This window comes from Peromyscus californicus, unplaced genomic scaffold, assembly GCF_007827085.1.
Source record: "Peromyscus californicus insignis strain IS unplaced genomic scaffold, ASM782708v3 Scaffold_4__1_contigs__length_199733344, whole genome shotgun sequence".
NCBI classification, from domain to species: domain Eukaryota; kingdom Metazoa; phylum Chordata; class Mammalia; order Rodentia; family Cricetidae; genus Peromyscus; species Peromyscus californicus.
This window is the reverse complement of record NW_026294562.1, coordinates 180,709,237-180,725,462: the sequence shown is the minus strand read 5'-3', so window position 1 is coordinate 180,725,462 and position 16,226 is coordinate 180,709,237. Positions and strand designations below refer to the sequence as shown.

The 16,226-nt window shown below is 37.4% G+C and overlaps 1 pseudogene; it reads right to left on the bottom strand.

Moving 5' to 3' along the window:
• The window catches only part of LOC128094742 (zinc finger protein 431-like), a 102,263-nt pseudogene that overhangs the window by 23,915 nt on the left and 62,122 nt on the right, over positions 1 to 16,226 (bottom strand).

Here is a 16,226-nt window from a genome sequence, read left to right as displayed (position 1 = left end):
ATCAAGTTCTGGATCCAAACAATTCACATGTGCATCCTATAATTTCCTTTACACCAAAGCTAATTCTCTCTCAATTTCTGCTGATAATTCTCTGGGACTATTTAAGTTATGTTTCCTTTTAAGGCTTGAAACATGTTACTCAGTTCTTAAGTTGTTACTCTCAGAAATTTTTGGAAGTCATTAAGAGTTTGTCATTGATTTCTCCTAATTTGTACCTTTTAGGGTTGAATTTTTGTAGACCTATTTTATACGCTAAATAATTAATAGAATCCCCTCACTGTATTTTTCAGGAGCAATTTGTAATCTCCAGCAAGGTAAAACTTTCTTTACTTCTATAAATATATTTTCTAAAGTGTCTATATTTGAATCAGCTAATAAGATATCATTAATAGAATGGTAAATTATAGATTTAAAACACTATACATGAATTATTTCCAATGGCTGTCATATAAAATATTGGCCCATGGTGGGGATGTTTAGCATCCCTTGTGGGAAAATCTTACATAGATATCTTTGAACAGGCTGAGAATTATAAGTAGTCACCATGAAGGCAAATTTTTCTGTATCCTTTTCTTGTAGAGGTATAGTGAGAAAAAACGTCCTATAAATCAATAACTATAATACGCCATTCTTTAGGTAACAGAGAGGACAAGGGAATTCAGCATTCTCTATTTTCCAGATTTAATTTTAATAACAAACACAGGAGAATTCCAAGGGTTGGTTGATTCTCTTTAATTTTTCTGATGTCAAAGGCCATTGTTCTACCCAGACAAGCTTGTCAGTTAACCATTTTAATGGTAGGGCTGTTGATACTTTTGAAAGATCAACAGCTGTTGTGCTCTGTTTTTGTACAGCCTGAATGGTCAGTGACTGTTCTTTATAATACCTTTTAATATTTTTCTCAGAAATTTGTGTTGGTTTATGGTCTGTTTCTGAAATTGGAGGAATGTTAATTTGGGTATTCCATTGCTGTAAAAAGTCATGACTCCATAAATCCATTGCTATATTAACCCCATATGACTTCAATTTTCCTCTCTCACCTTCTATACCTATACATTCAACCTATCTTGTACTTTGTTTTATCTGAGATAAGGATTAAATCCCTAAAAACTGAACATCTACCTCCTGAAGAGCCCCAATTTGGAAGTCATGGTTCTGATGTAATCATAGTTCCATCTGCCCCTGTGTCCAGAAGACCTTCAATTACAATGTCATTTATTTGTGCCCTTAGCCTTAGTCTTTGATCATTTATTGAAGTTTCCCAAAATATTTACTTTATGGTTTTTCCTGGAACTTTTGCTTTATCTTCTAAAGCCATTGTATCATTTAGAGCAGTATGATTTTCCCCCATGGTAACAGGGAATGACTGAACCATGATCCACATGGGGGCCTACAAGAGGCCCAAAAGGCATTTCCCAATGGTAAATGCCTTGCTTGTCCCTCAATGATCTGATTCATTGGTCCAGTGTTGGCCATTGCAGCATCTTCTGCATAATCTAGAAGATTAGAGCCTTCTGTTTGATTTGTCCCTGGAAGAAACATTGCCTACAATGCCCTGCCTACAATTTGTTCTGAGATGACCTTGTTTACCACAATTAAAATATTTGACATTTTGATTCTTCCTTATGCTCAAGCATTATCATAGTCAAGAGATTCAATATTGACCATGTCTTGGATCCATTCTTCTGTGGGTGCTGATCTTTTAATGGCCAAAATATCCTTTTTCATTGTAAATTAGCATTCTAAAAGGCCAGAGATTGATTCAGTACTCACCTAGACTCTGGGTCTGATATTCTATTTATGACTGAAGTGAATCTTTGCAAAAATTCAGTGAAGGGTTCTTTTGAGCCTTGCATAACCTTAGTATAAGGCTCAGTCCTCTTTCCAGATTTTTAAATATTGTACCAAACATTTAAGGCTGTTGTATGGCACAAGGACAAGCTATGTGCATCATATTTATATCAGCATAACTGCCTTCACCAAGTATTTAATCCTGGGAGATCTCAAAACCTCTAGCATTATCTTGCTATTCAATGGCCTTAGCTTCTCTAAGGCCATTCTAGCTGAGGACGATATTCTAGCTGAGTACTGCTGTGACTAGTTGTTTCCAGTCCTTTGGAGGAATTTTGTTCTGAGAGGACCATGTATTCAACATCTGCCTCACATATATTGAATGTATACCATAGGAAACTATTGTTTCCTTAATACTAAATCTAACATTGTATAGGATACCATTTATATTTTGTATATCCTTGGGGATATTTGTCACTTAGTTGCCTTTCATAAATAGTAACAATATAAATATAATGGGTGATGTAGTAACCACCTTAGGCCACTTTTCTGTAATTCTAAAAGGTAATGGTATGGTTGGTTCTCCTCTAAATTCTTCTGTTTGTGTTTGAATGTTTTTATTATAAGTTCTAATAAATTTTTCTAAGGCATGGAATTTTCCAGCAATTATCTTTTATAGGGTTTGTATCTCCTGACTAGTAAGCTGTTCCAAAGCTTGCATATAATCAGTTACTTTTTTGTTCTCCTTGTTTATAAATACCTCTAAAGGGTTTGGCTTATCAGTCAAAGCTGTTTTATCCTCTTTGATGACTATCTGTAAGGCTTGCATATTATATTTCAATACATGTAGCCTTTCAGCCCATTTATCCTTATCATTTTCTAAGTTTTGCACTTTTTCAGTCAATTTCTCATGTTTAGCACTATTATCAAACCATTTTTAAAGAATAAGATATGAATTGCCAGATGAATAACAATTATGACTGAAAGTGTATTCATCCCAGCTATGTTGCTTATCTCTTCAGTAAGGTTTTCTAGCATCCTGTCCATAGGAACAGTGAACAGGGGCCTAATCTCTTGCATTGGGATAATCACAGCCATTGACCTGGGAAGGGTTTTAAGATTGTCCTATCTCTTTATTGTTTCACCTTCTTCTTGTCTTTTTTAATTAACTAGTTAATTAAGTTATATACTTATTTGTTTATTAGTTTACCATTTAAGAGTCATTTACTACAGGTCAGATCCTTGAATAATTGTGGTAGATGTAATTTGATGTTTGACCAGCAGATAGAGTGGGAATGCTGACATCCACCTTGAAATATTATTCTGCCAAATAATTTTGAAATGTTCTGTCAAGTTTCTATGTAACCAAAATCTCTTGGAAACTCCCTAGCACACAGGTTTTTTTGTCTATATAAGCCCATTTTTTCCTATGTTCAATGTTATTTTCTCAAATCCCATTGTAGGTTGAAAGCCCTGGCTGGCAGAAAATAAAGCTTTCACATTGCTAATCTCATTTGGTTAGATTAACAATAACAACAAGACCTAAAGGAAAAAAAAATAAACCAAAACATATAGTAAATTTACAACTACAAATATTTAGAATATAGAACTTACTTATTTATTATAGCTGGGGTAGCCATTCTACCTTATCCAGAATATCAGTAGCTGTCTTAGTTAGTTTAATGCTATGAAGAGACAAGATGCCTATGGAAACTCTTATAAAGGAAAATATTTAATTGGGGCTTGCTTAGAGTTTTAGAAGTTTAGTCCATTATCATCATAGCAGGAATCATGGCAGTATGCAGGCAAACATGGTGCTGGATAAAGAGCATAGACTTCTAAGATCCATATCAGCCAGCAGCAAGAAGGGAATGTGACACACTTCCTCCAACAAGGCCACACCTCCTCATAGTTAGGGGAGACTGCACCAAAGAAAGACTGATATATAAGGCAAACTGTAGATTTAATTCTAAATGGTCTTATTAAATAAGAAACACAGAGCCAAAAAAAGAGTTAAAAGTCCAGAGACTGAGCAGTAACCAAGAGGTAAGACTACCTTATCTTACAACTTGCTGCTGTCCTTCCCCTGAAAAAGAGCCCTTCTTCCTATGTCCCATCTTTTTATTGCCTTTCTGTTCTGCCTTCTCATTGGTTCTCAACCCAACCACATGACTTCCTCATCACTGCCTCTCTATACAGACCTCTAGATCTCTATGGTTCATACTGAGATTAAAGGTTCAGGTCACCACTTGTCTGTGTCCTTGAACACACAGAGATTCTGCCTGCCATTTGATCAGATTAAAGGCATGTGCCACCACCGCCAGACTTCTGCTAAATGGCTTGCTCTTAGCTCTGATCTCCAGGCAACTTTATTAACATACAAATAAAATCACATTTCAGCACAAATAAAATATCACTATATTTCTCCCTTCTATTCTAATAAAAAGAAAAAATTTATTACTAATATAAGAAAAACTATATACAATAAGTACAATAACTATACAAGCAATAAACACCTAAACAATGTCTAGTCCATTTGCATTTGACAAGTTCAGAGAAAATAATTCCATTATCTATCCTATTTTGGTAAGTCCAAAATTTACCTGATTCACTATCTATCCTAACTTACATGATTAACAGAACTATCTTATATTGTCTTTCAAATTTATACACTTACACCTCTTTAGTGTGTATGTATATATATATATATATATATATATATATATATATATATATATATATCTTGTAAATTTTGATATAAAATTCATACTTCAAGAAAAGTTTAAAAAATCAGAATAGAATCCATGAACTGAGATTAGTAGTAATAGAATAGTCCCTTAAAGTTTTTTTTGTTTGTTTTCTAGTCCCATATCAGAAGATAGCTCTTTCTTCTGGCATAATACAGAGAGTTTGCATTTTCCTTTTAACAACATGCTTGGGTTTAAAGAAGAAGAGAGCCATTCTCCAAGTCCAAAGCCAGCTTTAAATTTAATTGAACTGGGACTACAAGAAGACCATTAGTGTTAAATGTCTTTAGAGAAGAGCAGAAACAAACATTTAGGAAGACTTATGAAATTTTAAAGATGATATACCAATAGGCAATTTTACTCTTTTTCATGGGAAATTTTTAGATGATTTCTCCTTTTTCTTCAGTTGTCTCATTTGTCCAGTGTTCTTCAGATTCCTTAGCCTTCATTCTCCTAAAAGACAAAATCAAAAACCTTTCCCCAAGACTAACTTTGGGGAGGTTCCTTTTTGGCAAGTTACATATGATTAAATGAAAAGGCATATGTTAATGATATAAGTTTAAATTGGATGGTCACTGGTTGATGAACTATCACCTCTTCTAATTAAGTGGTCTCTCTTTTTCAAATTGAATCTTATCAATTTTGACAGTATCCACAGATTATCTTCTCCTGTAGAAACAAAAGCAACACCTTGTCCCAAATGTAACACATATCCTGGTTTCCATTCTGAGGTCAGCACATTTTTAAAGTATATAGACTGATTTAATTCTGTAGTTTTTTTTTTCTATTATCCAATGTCTCTCTGCAGCTGTTGTTCCTTTCTCATTAGCATTGAGAAAACTCAAAGTTAATAGAGCATTATGCAGTCTATTTCTGGGGTTTTTTGTTACCCCTTTCTGTTTATTTAGCATATCCTTTAGCATTCTGTTTGATCTTTCTGTAACTGTTTGGCCTGTATGATTATGTGGTATACCTGTAATATGCTTTTATATTGTAATAAGCAAAAAACTGTTTCATTTTAACAGAGACATATGCTGGAGCATTGTCAGTTTTAATTTGTGCAGGTATACCCATGATGGCAATAACTTCTAGCACATGAGTGATTATAGAATCAGCATTTTCAGAACTCAAAGTAGTTGCCCATTGAAATCATGAGTAAGTATCAATGGTATGGTGCACATATTTCAGTTTTCCAAATTCTGCAAAGTGAAACACATTCATCTACCAAATTTCATTCCTCTGACTATCCTTTGGGTTATATCCTGCTGGTAATGGCATCTGAATGTAAAAGGAACAAAAAGGACATTTCTTTACAATTTTTTGGCTTCTTGCCAGGGTGTAGAAAAGTCCCCTTTTAAACCTTTACTATCCACATGATGTTTCTTATAAAATTCTGAGGCCTCCAGCACATTTCCTATCAATAATTTATCAATCTCATCATTACCTTGTGCTAGAGGGCCTAGCACACACATATGGGATTGGATGTGAGTTATATATAAGAATAGATGACTCCTATTCCTGATTATATCTTGTAACTGAATAAATAGTGAAGTTAATTCTGACTCATCAGGGATAAATTCTGCAGTCTCAATATGTAATACCACTCTTTCAGCATACTGAGAGTCAGTAACTATGTTAAGAGGTTCTGGAAAATCTATTAATACCAACAGAATAGCATACAATTCAGATTTTTGAACTGAATATAAGGACTTTGAACCACTTTACCTAAATTTTCTGATTTGTAACCTGCCTTTCCTTGTTTGTTTGCATCTGTATAAAATGTACAAGCTCCAGATATGAACTCCCATACAGTTCAAGGCAAGATCCAATCAGCTCTCTTTACAAGATCAATACTATCACTTTGGGGATATTTGCTGTTAATCTTTCCCAAAAAATTACTGCAGGCTCCTTGCCAAGGTTCACTTACTGCACATAATTTTTCAATGTTCTCCTTAGTTAAAGGTATGACAATTTCTGCTGAGCATATTCCTGCTAATTGACGAAGGCTCTGTTTTCCTTTCAAAATAAATTCAGAGATTTTTTTCCACATAATTTTTATTTTTTTTTACTCTGTTTATTTGGTAAAATTATCCATTCCAATATAATATCTTCCCTCTGCATTAATATTCCTGTAGAGAATGCCTAGATGGTAAATTAACCAAAATGTAATCCAGATTTAGATTGATATGGTCCACTTGTCCTTCCTGCACTTTCTTTTCAACAAGGTCAATTCTTCCTTAGCTTCAGGTGATAATTCTCTTGGACTATTTAAGTCCTTGTCATCTTCTAAGGTTTTGAACAAATTATTCAGTTCATCATTTTTTACCCCAACAATAGTTCATAGATGAGAAATGTCTCCAAATAATCTTTGAAAGTCATTAAGAGTCTGTAGTTGATCTCTCCTAATTTGCACCTTTTGGGGTGCAATTTTTTGTAGACCTATTTTATATCCTAAATAATTAATAGAATCTCCTCTTTGTATGTTTTCAGGAGCAATTTGTAATCCTCAGTAAGGCAAAAATTTCTTTACTTCTTCAAACGTTCTTTCTACAGTATCTGAATTTGAGTCACCTAGTAAAATATCATCCATATTATGATAAATTTTGGATTTAGAAATTTTTTTTTACGTATCACTTCCAATGGCTGTTATACAAAATATTGGCACAGGGTTGGGCTATTTAACATTCCCTGTGGTAGGACCCTCCATTGATATCTCTTAGCCAGTTGAGAATTATTATAAGTAGACTCCATGAAGGCAAATCTTTCTCTGTCTTTTTCTTGTAAGGGTATTGAAAAGTAACATTTTTTTAAATTGATAACTATGAGAGGCCATCCTTTAGGTAACAGAGTAGGCAAAGGGATACCAGATTGTAAGAGCCCATTGGCTGAATTAATTTGTTAATTGCTCTAAAGTATGTTACCATTCCCCACTTACCAGGTTTTTTTTTTTTTAATAACAAATACAGAAGAATTCCAAGGGCTGGTTGATTCTTGAATATCCTGAGCATTTAACTGCTCTTCTACCAGCTGTTCTAAAGCCTGGAGTTTCTTTGTTGTTACAGGCCATTGTTGAGCCCATACAGGCTTGTCTGTTAACCATTTTAAAGGTAGAGCTGTTGGTGTCTTTGGAAGATCATCAGTTGTTGTGCCTTGTTCTTGTGCAATCTGGATGGCTGGTGACCACTCATTAGAATAATACCTTCTAATATTTCTCTCAGAAACATGTGTTAGTTTATGATTTGTTTCTGAGGTTGGAGGGATGTTAATCTGTGTATTTCATTGTTGTAACAGGTCTCTACCCCATAAGTTCATAGCTATGTTAGCCCCATATGGTTTTAATTTTCCTCTCTGTTCTTCTGGGCCTATACATTCGAACCATCTTGCATTCTGTTTCACTTGAGATAATGTTCCAATCCCTAACAGCTGAACGTTTACCTCCTGAAGAGGGCAAGTTGGATACAAAGATTCTGGTGCAATTATGGTCACATCAGCATCTGTGACTACCAGACCAGAAACCAAAATATCATTTATTCTTATTGTTAAATTTGGCCTTTGTTCATTTATAGAAGTTTGCCAAAAATTTTTCTTTATAGTTTCTCCTGAATTTTCTGTTCTCTCTGTCTCAGCTGTTCCATCACCCTGAGCAGCTTGGTTTATTCCAATAGGCATTTAGTTACTTAATTGCTCTGAGAAGAAGTTTGATCTATGACTGCAAGAAATGTCTGAACTGGATTTGCTGTGGGGGTCTGCCTGAGGCCCCTCTGGGAGTTTCCTGATGGAGGCAAAGGATTACTGTCCCTTGTTGATCTACATTCTTTGGTCCAATGTTTACCATTACCACACTTTCTGCATACTCCAGAAGTAAGGGGCATTCTATTGCCACTATTCCTTAAAGAAACATTGTTTCTAGGAATGCCCTGTTTACAGTCCCTTTTCAAATGACCTTGCTTTCCACATCCAAAACATCTGACATTCCTCAAACCTCTTGAAACTGCTTCTCCTATCCATATATCATCATGGCCATGAGACTCAACATTAATTGTGTCTCTAATCCAACCTTCTAAGGGTGCAGATCTTACTTTTAATGGCCTGATTATTCTCTCGCATGCTGCAATCATGTTCTCAAAAGCCAAAGATTGGATTGTTATCTGACTAGGTTCTGAATTGGGGACTATTCTATTTATTGCTGAAGTCAGTCTTTGTAAGAAATCCATGAAGGATTCTTTTGGGCCCTTATAACTTTTGTGAATGACTCAGTATTCTTTCCTGCTTCCTCAATTCTGTCCCGTGCATTCATGGCTGCCGTTCAACATTGAATTAGGGTTTGGTTATCATATAAACATAGTATTTGTATTTCAGCATATTGGTCTTCTCTAAGAAGCTGATCCTGGGAGATTTCCACACCTCTAGCCCTCCACTGACTTTCTATGGTTTTAGCCTCATCTCTGAACCATATGCACCACCACAGTTTTGCTCCAGGTTCTAGGATAGCATTTACCAGCTCTTTTCAGTCCTGGGGAATAATCTTATTACAAGTTGACCAGGAGTTTAACACTTGCTTTACAAATAGGGAATGCATGCCATAAGATATGATTGCCTCCTTAAACCTTCTTAAATCTAACATTTCAATTGAAGTCCAATTATTTTGTACATTCACTTGACCAGGTAGCTGCTGTACAGTTACCAGATAAATTAAGTTTGATTGTTTGAAAACAGGCTTTCTTTCTATAACCATATAATCCAATCCTGAAATAATTTCACCCTTAAATTCTTCTGTCTGAGTCTGAATTTCTCTATAATTCATTTTAACAGGTTTTTCTAAAGCTTTTATCCTGACACTTAATTGACTATCTTTTTAAATTTTAAAATAAGGATAAATAAAGTAATAATATGCATAATTGGTGTAATGTACATCCCATCAACATTAATCTTATCATATAATTTTTCCATTTTCAGACTGCCTAAAGTTTTATCAAACAAAGACCAGTTTCCTTTTATTGTACAGATAATACTCATTTTTTATGTGGACAAAATTTTCTCTTTTAAGTAATTTTTCCTTTTAAAATAACTGATATCTTAATTAACTTACCAAGTCTGTATAGAACAGTAGAAATCCCAGGGTATTTCAAAACAGCTACCTAGTGTCCAAAATGGGAATACAGAGAGAGAGAGAGAGAGAGAGAGAGAGAGAGAGAGAGAGAGAGAGAGAGAGAGAATGAAAAAAAGGGTAACCACGAATTGTGGCTAAAAGCTGAAACCCAGCCATGTGCTCCAACACGAGCCAATTGGAGCCTAAGCTCTGGTGCGGCTTCCTTAAGTTCCGACCATGTGAGTTGGTAATTCGGCCATAAGCAGCTCCAGCTATAGCTGCTGCAGCTACAGTCAAGTGTAGCCAGACCAGTAGCTCCAGCTGGGTCTGGGGCCTATAAACTCTGGCTGAGCTGGGTTCGAGCTGGGGCCAAGCTAGGCTGTAACCACCAATAGTTTGTAATGAATTCTTGCCATGTGGGCACCAAATGTAGATGTAATTCTAAACAGTCTTATTACATAAGAAACACAGAGCCAAATATGGAGTTAATAGCCCAGAGATTGAGCAGTAGCCAAGAGGTAAGACTACCTTATCTTACCACTTGCGGCTGTCCTTCTCCTGGGAGAGAACCCTTTTTCCTGTGTCCTGTCTTTTTATTGCCTTTCTGTTCTGCCTTCTCATTGGTTCTAAACCCAACCACATGACTTCCTCATCACTGCCTGTCTATACAGACCTCTATAGTTCTATACAGGTCTCTATAGTTCATACTGAGATTAAAAGTTCGGGTCACCACTTGGCTATGTCCTTGAACACACAGAGATTCTGCCTGCATGTGCCACCACTGCCAGGCTTCTGCTAAATTGCTTGCTCTTAGCTCTGATCTCCAGGCAACTTTGTTAATATACAAATAAAATCACATTTCAGCACAAATAAAATATCACCATAGCAAACACTAAAACAGAAGTTTTATTGTTTCAGACAACTTGGGCTTTAGTTTCAAAGTGTTAAGATAGCTCTTTCTGCATGCAGCTTCTCATGTATTTTCTCTTTGGTCACTTCCATTCCTCCTATGCAGTTCTTCACAGTAGCAAACCACCAGAATAGCCTATTCTCAGAATTTAATGGAGATTATTATACACCTTGAATTATTGATAGTAATCATTAAAATGAAATTTAAGTGTGTACATGTATTACAATGTTACATAGGTATTATGTATATGTTATGTATGTGTATATATGTTATGTTATTCTTTTTTTTTTTTTTTTGGTTTTTCAAGACAGGGTTTCTCTGTGGAGCTTTGCGCCTTTTCTGGAACTCACTTGGTAGCCCAGGCTGGCCTCAAACTCATGGAGATCCGCCTGTCTCTGCCTCCCGAGTGCTGGGATTAAAGGCGTGCGCCACCACCGCCCGGCCAATGTTATTCTTAATTATTGTATTGCGGATATACTTTTTCTTTAAAAAAATCGTTTTTATGTTTATGGTTGTTTTTCCTGCAAGCATGTCTGTACAGTATTGAGTATATCAAAAATTATTAACTTCAAAACAGAATGGACAAGCTGGGTGTGGTGACTCACACCTTTAATCCCAACACTCAGGAGGTAGAGAAAGGTAAATCTCTGAGTTCAACACCAGCATGGTCTCTGCACCTAGTTACTGGTAAGACAGAGGTACACAGAGTAAGACCCTGTCTGAAACCAACCAACAACAAACAAAGAAAAAGATGGAAAAAACTTGAGATCTCTCTGGAGGTTCCTCCAAAGAGTTGGATGTTCACTCCAGTTTTGTACTTACTTTCCAGAAAAATGGAGTGGCCAAGTTTTAACTGTAAACCAATAAGAACCTACTAAAAGGGAATTTTTTTTTAAGTTAAAGCCTGGCAGATGGAAATATTCTCAAAAGCATTAGCAAGGTACATGCTGATCTATAAGAAAAACAAACAAAACAAACAAACAAAACACAAAAACTGATCAGGAAAATAGCTCAGCTGTTAAGAGTACTTGTTGCTCTTGCAGAGGACCTGGGCTTAAATCTTATCACTCCATGGTATGTCACAATCATCCATAGCTCAAGATGCAGGGAAGCTAATGCATTCTTCTGGTTTCAGTGAACACAGAACACACAGTTGTTACACATCCATACATACAGGGAAATGATACACATATATTTTAAAAACATTAAAATTAAATTCATACAGAAACAGTAGGTAGAATATTCCACAACTACAATTCCATGAACCAGGAGTCTGCAGCAGTATTAAAATCATGAATACAATACATCCTGTTAGAAAGGATGATAACTTTTGACAAATTTCAAAATTCAAGATATGGTTGAGGCTCAGTCCAACAGCATATACTTGGACATGTAAATAATAACAATAACAAAATTACACTCAATGCCTATCAGCCAAAAATATAAAAAATAAAGACAGGCATTACAGAAAGATGGCTTACCAAGGAAAAGCAATTGGTTCTATTTTATGTTATCTAGGTATAGAGTCTACAATGGTAATGAAGGCATGGCAGCAAGAAAAGGAAGATGGATGATCAGTTTCAACCATAAGAAAGTAGACACAAAGAACAGAAAGTAGGGTGAGTTTATGTCCCAAAGCCCATCCCAAGTAATGTACTACTTCCACAAAGGCTCTCTCTCTCTCCCAAGCCACCTGAAAGAAAGACATAAACCAGAGACAAGTGTTCAAATGCATCATGCCACTTTTGAGAATTTTAATTCAACCCAGAACATTCTTACAAAGGTCATGAAAAACTCATGGTCACCCATGATGCAAATGCATTTAGTCTAACTTATTTAGTTATTTAACATTTAGTTAAATAAATAGTTAACATTATTTAACATTTAGTCTAACAGATCCTGATATTCTGTAGCAGTCCTAACATTGTTCCCAAGTCTCTTCTGATACTCAAGGCAGTCTCTTGACTGTGACACTTGCTAATTAAAAAATAAATTATATCTTACCAACATACAACAGCATAGAATATACATTTCCATTCCAAAGTAGAGCACAGGGGTGTAGCTAGAGTTTTCCTGCCTGGCCCACAGTCAGGACAAATCTCTGACACCTGCCAGTCCCACAGCCATTCAGACCCAACCAAGTAAACACAGAGACTTATATTGCTTACAAACTGTATGGCCGTGGCAGGCTTCCTGCTAACTGTTCTTACAGCTTAAATTAATCCATTTCCATTAATCTATACCTTGCCACATGGCTCATGGCTTACCGGCATCTTTACATGCTGTTTCTGAACATGGCAGTGATACATTTTCCGCCAGCTCTGGGAGCCATCAACTCTCAGAAATAGTGGGTCTATGCTTCTATCAAAGCAGCGTGTAGCCCAGAAACCTTTTTTTTTTTTGTTTTGTACTAGCAAAGGCTAAATCCACCACACAGCTTAATGTGCCACTTGCAGAGGCCTCATTCCCACCATACTGCAGGTCGAGCATGCACGCACGCACGCATGCTAGGAACCCGCCAGTAGCTCAAACTGGCAGCTGCCGCTCATTTGAGAGAGACAATTAGGAAGCTGTTTTTAGCTCCATTTTAGAGTCTTTTTTCTCAGTTTTTAGGTGGAAACTCTTGCCCCATGTTGGGCACCATTTGTAGCTAGAGTTTTCCTGACTGGCCCACAGTCTCTCAAACCCAACCAAGTAAACACAGAGACTTATATTGGTTACAAACTGTATGGCCGTGGCAGGCTTCTTGCTAACTGTTCTTACAGCTTAAATTAATCCATTTCCATTAATCTATACCTTGCCTCATGGCTTACCGGCATCTTTACATGCTGTTTCTCATCATGGTGGCTGGCGGTGTCTCTCTCACTCAGCCTTCCACTTCCCAGCTCTATTCTCCTCCTTGTCCCACCTATACTTCCTGCCTGGCCACGGGCCAATCATTGATTTATTTATTGACCAATCAGCAACACATTTGACATACAGACCATCCCACAGCACAGGGGACATAGTGAGTGAAGACTGGAGCAAAGAAAGACTGATACCAAAGACAAGACAAATACCAAAACAGAAGCTCTGTTTCAGACACCTAGGACTTATGATTCAAAGGGTTAAGATATCTCTTTCTCCATGAAACCTCTCATACATCTCTCTCTTTGGTCACTTCCACTCCCTATAATGCAGTTCTCCACAGTGGGTGCCTCATAGCTTGGATACCTCAGCATCTTGTTACCTGAAAATGCAGCCCAGGCTTCACATTCACAACTTCATTAAATAAACTCTCACAGTCTTCACACTGAGGATCAAACACTACTAAACAAAGATGGCTGCAACAGTGCTGAACTGAAACCAAGAGAAAGAATCCATTACCTTTAAATTTGGGGTTTCCTTTCTTTGCAGAACCCATGTTGTAAGCCCTTGGAGTTGCAAGTGGCCAGGACCCACCCCAGACTACTCCAATGGCCATTTCTAGTCCCTCTCAACAACACAGGCCAACAAGCTCCACCCTACATAATAAAAAATTCCAATATAGGGCCACCAAATCCCAACAATCCCTGAACTTGCCTCCAAGTCAGGCCACAGCATCCTACCAATTCCAAGCCACCCTGCAAAGACCCACCATATTCACTAGTAAGAAACCCTATATAAAGCCTGCCACCTGCTGAGTTCTTTGCTGCTTCTCTCCCAAGCAAAGGCAGCCACCCTCTTGTGTCTTTTCCGATAAATTTCTTGTGTTAGTTTTATTGTGCAGTGTGATTTTGTAGTATTTATTGGCTCTCGGCTGCCAGGATACCTTTCCTTTCAGAGCTGTAACACTTACATTGATTCCATGACTTGATAGCCTCCCCTCATGCCTGTACTCCCACTCATGGTCTGAGTTACACTGGAAACCTATCCCTCATTTCTAGTTCCAGCTCATCAATTGCTCAGCATACCATCCACCAGTGGCAATTCAGTAAGTTCCCCCTTTGATCAGTGTATATTCTTCCCTGAATCTGAGGAGGTAATCATTGGATGTCCTGCACTCTCTGGTACTTGTGGAGACAGAGATAACCCAGCCACAGTCATTACAGTCCTCTTCATCTGATCCTATGCCCCAACCCTTCGATCTGTAATCCTGCATTTTCCATAGACCCAGCCTGGGTATTGTTTCCCTTCCTGCCTTCTTTCCTCACCTTCCCTTTGGAGGTGTCCATAACCCAACAGCTCCTCTAGGCACTGAGCTCAATTTTTCATTGCCTCTAGGCAAGACTTCAGACCTCACTGAAATCTCAGAACCAAGAGTCAAGCCTGTTTATCCATTGAGTGTAGTGATGACCCACTGGATAGCCTGGTCCTCTTTCAGTCTTCCCTGAGCCCGAGGCAAATATTTTAAAGTGACCTTTTTCCCCTCCCCCATTCTCATCCATGGCAATAGTGTCTTCCACAGCTTTTCATTCCCACTTGGATGCCTTTTAGAAAACTTGCAACCCTTCCACTTGACACCCAACCTGAAGGACCTTATACTTGCTTGGCTTGTATACAAATTTTGTATTTTTTTATAATTTTTGTAATTAAATTTTCTAATCAGAGGAAAGTTTCTGTCCTACCAGCAGCTCCCAAATACCCAGAGCTGCTTCCCAAATTACCACACAGAGGCTTACATTAGTTACAAATGCTCAACCAGTAGCTCAGGCTTATTAATAACTAGTTTTTACACTTAAATTAACCCAGAATTTTTATCTATATTTAGCCATGTGGTTTGATATCTTTTCTCAATATGACATTCTCATCTTGCTTTCTCTGTGTCTGACTAGCAACTCCCAACTCCATCCTTCTTCCCAGCATTCTCAGTTTGTCCCACCTACCTTCCTGCCCAGCTACAGGCCTGTCAGCATTTTATTAACCAATGTGAGTGATACACATTCACAGCATACAGAAGGGTTCTTCCATAGCAAATTTTGACCTCGATACCTTAGTTAATCCAAATAGCCACCTAATAGCATCTTAGATCCCAATATTATTCAGGACTTTCAAAAATACTGTGAGCAATCCAGGAATGGAAAGAGATTCCTTATGTCCAAGCTTTCTCTTATGTCCACTCCAAGCTTTCCATTCTTCCTGTTCTCTACTCAGCTCCTTCTAGTTATGAAGCCTGAACAAAATGATTTCTTTACCACTTTTGACTCAGCTAATGAACCTTCCTCCCTATTGGTCTCAGCCCACAGCACCCTCTTCTTGTCTAGCCTCTCTGGTTTTCCTTTTGTCCTCCTTCATGATAAGCCACCCAAATCAACCCCCCCTAGTGCCTATCTTCAGTCCAAAGATAGTCCCCAGTCCTGCTACTCACTCCTACTCTGACACAAGATCATCTTTACTTGCCCCTACCCAGCTTAAATAGGACATAGTTCTCCCTTTGCAGGGGGTTGCTTGGATGAACAGCTTGGTAAGGATACATGTCCCCTTCTCATTAAGTGAACTCTCAGATAGAAAAGATATTGGGGTCCTACACTGCTAACTCCTCCACCTTTATTAGAGAATTCCAGTATATTGCCCTATTCTTATAACCTTACTTTCCATGATGTTTATATGACTCTCACCAACAGTTTCAGCTCTTTTCCCTGAGAAGCAAAAATGAGTCTGGGACCAGGCTAGGGAACATGCAGACAAAATCCAAACTAATATTATCCTCCCAGTCAGAGCTGATTCCTTC